The sequence below is a fragment of the Plasmopara halstedii genome, assembly GCF_900000015.1.
Source record: "Plasmopara halstedii genome assembly, contig: Scaffold_672, whole genome shotgun sequence".
In the NCBI taxonomy this organism is placed as follows: Eukaryota; Oomycota; class Peronosporomycetes; order Peronosporales; family Peronosporaceae; genus Plasmopara; species Plasmopara halstedii.
The window spans coordinates 833337-841614 of record NW_020187589.1 but is presented as its reverse complement, the minus strand read 5'-3'; positions in this window follow the sequence as shown (position 1 = coordinate 841614).

Here is an 8278-nt window from a genome sequence, read left to right as displayed (position 1 = left end):
CCGGTCTAGCAGAGAAATCAACAGCCTGAAACATTTCCCTATCAGACTCGTGATTTGCGATCGATTTTGTCTGTGTTATCCTGAGACCACGGTCGGCTGGTACTTCTGCCTTCCGAACTCTGCTCGGGGCACTCTGCTACTCTGTTTGGACAGTAATCAACCTGAATGGAAGGCATGACAATTTGTGCTTACGCCAAAACCACTCCTTCTTTCTGACAGAGGTGAGCTAATGGCTCGTCAAAGCTCCATCAAAGTAGAAGTGTGTGGCGCCAAATTTCTTTGAGCCCCAGTCGGTTTAAAGCTTGTGGTGTTTCAGCCATACCATACTTAAAAAAGGCTGATATTGGGAACCTAGGTTCATGATAAGACAATGTTCACACTGTCGCATTTCTTAAACTCACCCTTAGATCCAACATATCTTTGACAGTTTTGATTGTGTCACTGTCCAGGATGCAGGTATACTTCATCCATATTCAATATTTTTAATGCCAAACTCACCCTTAGATTCAACAGATCTTTGACAGTTTTGATTGTGTCACTGTCTCAGGATGCACGTAGACTTCATCCATATTCAGTATTCTTAATGCCTCCGACTCCAAGCTGCTGTTTTTGACGGTCGCGCCAGATGCTCAACGCTTTATGGTCAATCCAACTTCTTCACGGTCTTACACAGTAGGCCGACTGACGCCTGCTTGACCTTGATAGTTTTCTTCGAGGGGTTTGACGACCAGCAACATTTGAGATCCCGAATCGTGAGTTTTCTCAACCAGAAGCGTAGAGGGTATACAAGGCGTTGATGCTTTGTAATAGCGCAGATGGAACATCTGTGAGTATTCCAGAACTGATCAGCAGCAAAAAAATATTTCTTCCTCCTCACCATGGCTGGAGTCCATCGCATCAGGTACGATTGGCGGACCTCCATTTTCGGCACCCTCTACATCCCTCGCAAAACCAAAATCGCAGGCCCCATTCAGTACCACACCGATAGTTCAATTGAAAAAGGAAAGGTGAGTGCAAGAATAATTAGTGCGATGTGCATACATCTGGAGACCCCATGGCGATGGTAGCTGTATCCACATTTCAGAAGAGAATATGACGCCATTGCGACAATAAAAGTTGTTCATACCGGAAATAGTCTTGTGATTCTTGTCCCCTTGGTAGGTAAAAAAGAAATTGTAGCAATAATTATCATAAGCACACCATGTAGGTGTTTCGACAGAATCCATTCAGCCGATTTCATCATAATCGCGCTAAATCGGTCTCTCCACTTGTATTTTTACATGGATCTAAAGAGCGCCATGCGATATTTGACTGTAAGTGGTCGCATGGAAACAGCAGAGAATTTACGTGCAGTAGCATGATCTTTCATCATCAAAATTGAGCGTGTTGCTGCTAGACCAAGCTCACGAGATCGTGACACATGTTAGCTCTTTCCATCTATCCGAGCTCGTCTTGAAAAGCCCAGATCACAACTGCAATCCCTTGTATCAAAATGTTGACAATGTGTGCGGCATTCTGTAGACTGCTTATCGCTGGTGATTAAACTCCGAGCTTACTCTCAACAATATTTTCATTTTTCTTAATATGATATCTAGCATTAAAGTTGCCATGGGTCAAGCATACATTTGAACTGCTTTGCTTGCTAGCTGACGTAACGCCCAATAGGAGAACCTAATGCTGTATGCTTCTCGGAGGTCAATGCCACAAGGAGTTTCAATCACTCTATACCAAAAATGGGTTTGCATTCTGAATCCAGACCTAGAGCCATATACCGTTAGGCGCCAAGTTTTCAGACATAACATAATTACGTCCGGCGTTACAGTGAGTTCACGCGTTGCGAGACACACGGATGTGATATCCAATTTTGGCACGTTCAATACCAATATGCACTGTCATTCAATTTCTGATATTCGCGTGCTGTGCAATTATGTACGATACTCCTCGATATAATCATGATATAAACAAACCCAAGACGTTGATAAATTAATGACCAAGAACACTGGGTTACGCTCACCACCTCTGTTGAGTAAAATCGTTTCCTTTACCCATGGCTCGACTAGCCTCAAGTTCTCGATCGAATATATAACTTAGTTTACCTCAAGTAGGCCTACTGGACTTGTCATTCTCAGGGGTAGGGTTCGGTTACTCTTCTTGCTTGATAGACCGGCTCCTTATTCGTTACAGTTAAGAGCAAAAGGAGCACAAAAGTCACAGATCACTTGATCTGCCGACAAAAAAGATCCTATGTGTACCGCTAAGCTGCTTTGCAGCCGAGCTATATCTATTTTCTTTTTGAGTGGGCGAGGTCCACCGCCTCAAGCAAACTCATAAAGCTTATATCTCTAACATCCCATCCGACCTATGCTGCAAGATAGCTAATTCCGCAATCGGCGTGGTACTGGCAGTTTGCGTGAAAGAGGTAGGATGGACTCGGAAGGGCTTTAGACTCGGGTAAGTATGTACTACGTGCTAATGAACCTTACAGTTCTGTCCACATGTGCAAATATGATATTGTTGACACTGAAACATCTACGTTACACCTCTGTGTGATTTTTAATAATCATAGATATCGGCATTTCTAAAGATTATAGGACTCCGTAGAGAAGATGTCCGGACTCAAAAACATATTATTATCAGACAGTGTTAAGAGCACAGAATATCTATAATTCGAGAAGGGTTATTTCTGGATATCAATTACTCTTGAATTCGCTTAGCAACCTAGGCAGCTTGTTGCGGTGGAGTTCTCGGGTCCACTCCTGAGTGCGGATTATAGAACCAATATTTGTGCGCTTGATAATACAGACTATCTACGTCATAACTTTTTTCTGTGCGTAGTACTTGGTAACGTGTTGAGCTTAGCAGTACTCATAATCCGTTGAACGACTGAATCGTGAAAGATTGTGTTACTGTTAGACAAGAACAGGGTTCTTCGATAATGTTTTCTTTGGAAAACTAGATTCGCCCGAATTTTAGTCAGATGTTGATCCCAAAGAACTCAGAGATCTGGCGGTTCAATGGCCAGTTGTGAAGTCGCTCGACTGGGGGCGTTCACTAGCTATGCGTATAACCCATTTTGAAGTGCCCTGGACTGGCGCCGGACAAGCACAAATGGCATCGACCATAAAGCCGCTGATGCTAACCGTCCGGTCCTTTGAGGAAAGAGACAAAACCAGTTGCTGGAAGGGAAAAGATGAGATGACCACGAGCACAAAATTCTTATCATGGAGCATCAGCGCATCATGCATGCGATCATTGAATGGAAAGGCAACGCGCTATGATGATCTCTGGTGTGCAATTTATCTGTGGAAGAAGCTGCCCGCTATGGAAAGAATTGTAGCGATTAGTCCGCACCGCCAAACCAGGAGAGTCAGAGGCGCTAGAACATCTTATCCACGTGTTGAGAAAGGCAAGACCTAGCAGCTAATTTCCAGGGGTTAAAATCTCTTATTTTCGCAATGGCGTCATGGATGTGATGAGAGCTACCATCGTCATGGGGTATCCGAACGTACGTACCTCGCACCAATATGTCTCACGCTCATCTTACCTCTGTCGATGAAGCGTTCGGTTTTGCATTGAATGCAAGATGCAATGATGATTTGGCAAAGAACAGATATGGTGCTGAAGGTGGAGGTTTGTCCATCGCACCTGAGGCGATGGAGTTTAGTCATGCTGAGGAGGGAGGGGACAACTTGCTGAGTCGCTCCACGATACTCGCAGATGTTTCATCTGCGGTATTACGAAGCATATGCACCTTGTGTGTCCTCTTCGCCCTCGGATGAGAGGACCCAAGGTCGTGCTCCCAAGCATAACTGGCCGAGAAACCCTTCGCAAAGAAATATCGAGGTCAAGCAGGCATCGGTCGACCTACTTGGGACAAAGCGAGTTTTATTGTACCCCGTAGGGATCGTCGTAAATTTAATCTTATATTTAAATGAAAGAATTCTGAGAGAAATGAGTCTCACACAGCACGTTTATATTTTTTGGCGGTGTAAGGCCGTGGAGGATATTGTTTAACCACAATGCGTCGAGCAATTGCGTACGAGGCGCAACAGCCGAATAAAGTAGTCGGTACGCGAAGACGTAAAGGATGCTAAATATGGATAATGTATCCGTACGACCGCTGACGGGGACACTATTAAAACTGTCAAAGATCTGCTGAAGTTTCAGGTAAGCTTCAAGAACTGCGACAGTGTGAACGTTGTATCATCTTGGACCTGGATTTGAGACATGAACTTATCATAGGTATGGCGAGGCTGTAATACCACAAGCCATGTATCGACTGAATCTCGAAGAAGTTTGGTGCAACACACTTCTCTTTTGGTGAAACTTTGGCGAGTCATAAACTCACAGCTACTTGGAAGGAGAAGCGAATTTGGCGCAATCTTAAAAATTGCCATGGCTTCCGTGCAGGGCTTTTATTGTCCAAAGAGACTAACAGATTATCTCGAGCACAGTTAGGGAGGCAAAAGGCTACTATCCTCAAGATAGGAAATTGTTAGTGCTTCCAGAGTTTATTTTCTGTGGGGTGGTATTCATACGCTGTAAGTTGCTATCTTTGTGGCACGGCCGGTGAACCGAGTCGGAATGCCCGATGTGGATATCAATACCACAGAACGGCTTACGTGTCAGCGACTTTTAATCGTCTGGTGGCCCAGCTGTTCAGTGTTTAGCGTAATCATGCATGGACCATTTCGTTATGTTTCATTCGTTCATAGTCGCGAAATATAACAAAGATCAATGTGGATAATTGCGTTAAACATGTGTAAGTAGACCTCGGGTGTATGCTTTTAATCAATAATTTGACAATATAAACAAGTGTGCATTCGGCGCCAACAAAATACCTTTTCTAGATCGTTTTCATCAAAAGCATACATGCGGGTGGATTTTTCAAGGAACAAAGCCATCGCAGATTAGGACGCGGGAGTGGCTTGATCTAGTCAGCCAATAGGACAAGTATAGAGTTGATTTTGCCATCAGGATTTGTCTCTTCACCATTCACCTCAAAAAGAATGCCAAATGGTGCTGAAGTGTGGTAGAAAGGCGACCTTAAAGTCTGACAACGAAAGTCTCATCCGTACCTTGACGCTGGCTCTTCCGAATCCAGATTTGCCATTTATGCTGTCTGTGACGACTTAGCCTTGGCCTTCGGATGAAATATTTTGGAGAAGACATCGCTAGGAATAACGATCACTTTGAGTCGCGATACATCAAAGCGACAGCGAGAAATTGACTTGTTCATGTCAAAGCTATACTTGCATCGGAGTATGCCCTCAATAACTTCAAGGTGCAAATACTGAGGTTAATGCCATTTGTGATCTTTAGATATTATGCGTCGTTGGACACAGCAATGTCGCCGCCACATGTCTCATTGGGAATTTTTAGGTGGATATCCTGTTTGCCGACTAAACCTTAGTTGTAAGGTATGAGCTGACTTGGCTCAAGTGGTAGGTGCATTTTCGCGTTGCCTCAACCATTAACTATCGCATACCACGATAGGGAGCTGCCAATCTGATGAGGCGATACGTACAGCGTATAAGTCAGACCCAATGAAGGTAACGTTGATAAGACCTTTACAACGAAAAAGTTTGAGAGCTCAAACTATGCAATCCACCGAAGCGCAAAGTTTCACGTCTGCACCGCTATTCTACAATTCAGGCCTTGCTGTATTAGAACACCAATCAACTCACATGACCCCCTGCATGTAGTGGCTACTCATGATGGGGACCTAAGTAAGGAATGCTGTGTGAGGAACTTGTTACTCCTATGTGTGGCCATCTCGGAAGGACTGCATGATACGCGTGATGTACCGGTGACACAGCATATAAATTTGGGTTCTCATATTTACACACGCGTAAAACGTATCAACAGGCTAAATATTGGCCGCATGCGTTGTAGCCTTTGGCCAGTCTTCCGGTTCCGGCAAATCATAAACACGAACTTTAGTGTCGGTCTTCTAAGAAATGCTTCTGTTATATCGAAATTGTCATCTTTGTGAACCCTGCTAATAAGACTTGCTGCGTCGTGTCAAAATCCGTGCTCTTAAGTAAAGCTTCGTCGACTACCCTTCAAGAGGCTTGCATCCGAGTGGTCATGTCAGCACTGACCATCAAAAAAAATATATCAAAGGAATGCTTTGACGATGTGCTGAAAACATTTCCTCGAAGTATTTGAGCGGAGCCACGCGGCTAAGAAAATTGCTCATAGTCATTGAGTTTTGTCTATACAGGCTAGTACATGCCTTCACAGACTTTCTTTTATTGTTTCGTAAATGGTTGGACAAACTTCGCGCCCCATTGGCATCTCCAAATAATGTCTTCGGCCTATGTGGGTGTGGGACGGTCGATACGATTCGACTTCGGAGTTTGAACTAGGACGACTTATGATGTCAAGCCGCGAGAGATTCGTCATCCGCTAGCATTGCTCGATAAGCAATCGGTCGTCAAGTTATACATGGATCATTGAGTGAGCGGCTATTACACCAGAGTCATTCCTAGTTTCTGGTGAATTGGGTGGGATACCTTCATTTGCAAAGTACATGATAGTTCTATTTTGTTAATGTTGTTCTGGCGCCGTTGATGATTACGGCTCGATATACAGTCGGCCTTCATTTCCGTTGAAATAAGTACCATGGTAGCTCGCGGTGGCGTGCTTCTCTCTAGTGACCAGAGGACAAGCTGATCGTGAGTACGACATATAGTCCGTTACCAACAGATCTGGTTAACGGAGGCAAGTAACGCCATAAGCAGCAGGAGAAAAAGTGATAGTTTTCATCTTTTCGCCCGCATCGAGTTTTGTTCTCTTAAAAGTCAAGCACTAGCGAACGCTCTAGACAGATATACGCTTCACCGAAACTGGCTTACAACTCTCAAAGATTGGTGACACGACAAATTTTGCCAATTCAGTAGGCAAACTGAGTACGAAACACTCCGAGATTCTTGCCAGCATACTTACATCTTTTAATAGAGGTACGTTTTTTTTCAACGCCGACGCTCTAAGCGCAGAAGGTACACCTGAGAAGTGATAGCGCGTGGAGCTAGAAAGCGCTCGCTGAGAGCTTTGCTTCATTTTCGGTGTGATCGAAGCGCGCACACGCATTGTCTAAGAAGGGCTCCACCCCAGAGGATTTAGCAACTTATAGTCGCTCAAAATCGTAATTACGATGCGATGAAATAGCTGAGAGTCGGAGTTATGAAGATGAACAAGCTTTGCTCTCTGACTAGGCCCAGATCGCTGATGCTGAGCAATTCATCACCTTCGTCGGGGAGTTGCAACACTACCCACCGTGCGAAAAGAGTATGTAGTATTCACCCTATACAGATTGGAAATTGAGCGTACTTAAAGATCAGCCTTGGGAACCGGCTCGGACATTCGCTACCAGGAGAGGGCGGGGGGGTGAGTCAGGACTCGGAGAATCGCTGCAACTGTTTAACCCGAAGTAAAACACCTAGCCAAGTCCAGCTTTGAGGACGTTAGTCGCGAGGTCCGCGCCTTTCTCGAACGCTCGCTGAGCCATGTCTTAGAGCGTACAGGAAAGCACAACTGATGCAAATGGCATTTTATGAGCAGGCACTGTTTGGTACAAATAGTGGAGAGCTACGTGGATGCTCATCAGCGCACGTATATGCACAATGTCTTAACGACAAAAGCCATAGAGCCCCATTCAGGTCTACATTTCCACGGGAGAGATATAACAGGATATGAACCATCGCGTCGCAATCCCTACCAAGCTAATTTTTAAATAAGCCGATGCGTCAATACGGATGATAAGCTCAACTTCTCTCGCACCAACTCGGTCAACCTACCGTCTTGTAACCCTTTGCATACACAATCTAAATATTTTTCATCAAGCCAAAAGAAAATCATTTCGCTGAATAGAAATGGGAGACTTACTTGCCTCAATACAACCAGGATAGGAAAAATGACGTGGAGTCCTGTAAGCCATCCGTCATACCTTTTTTCTGCTCCACAATTTATATGTAAATGAGCAAATAGTGTACCTATCTGAATAACTGGTTCATTCTTTGTCTAGTGCTGCACGTGGATAGGGTTACTAGCTTCTAGTGCAAGTCCAAGTACCCAGGCATCCCTGACCCCCCCCCAACCAAGACGACGGATCGAGAATCTTGACAACACAGTCGTCGTCTGCGCTCGAAAGAAAAACGGGCGGCCTGAGCCCAATTCACAGTCAGGACGTTGTGGTTGAGCGGAATGGGAGGGATGTTCTCTTTTGAAAAACTCACCGGATTTTAAGGATCCGCTCTGGCAAGGTTGCTCTGGC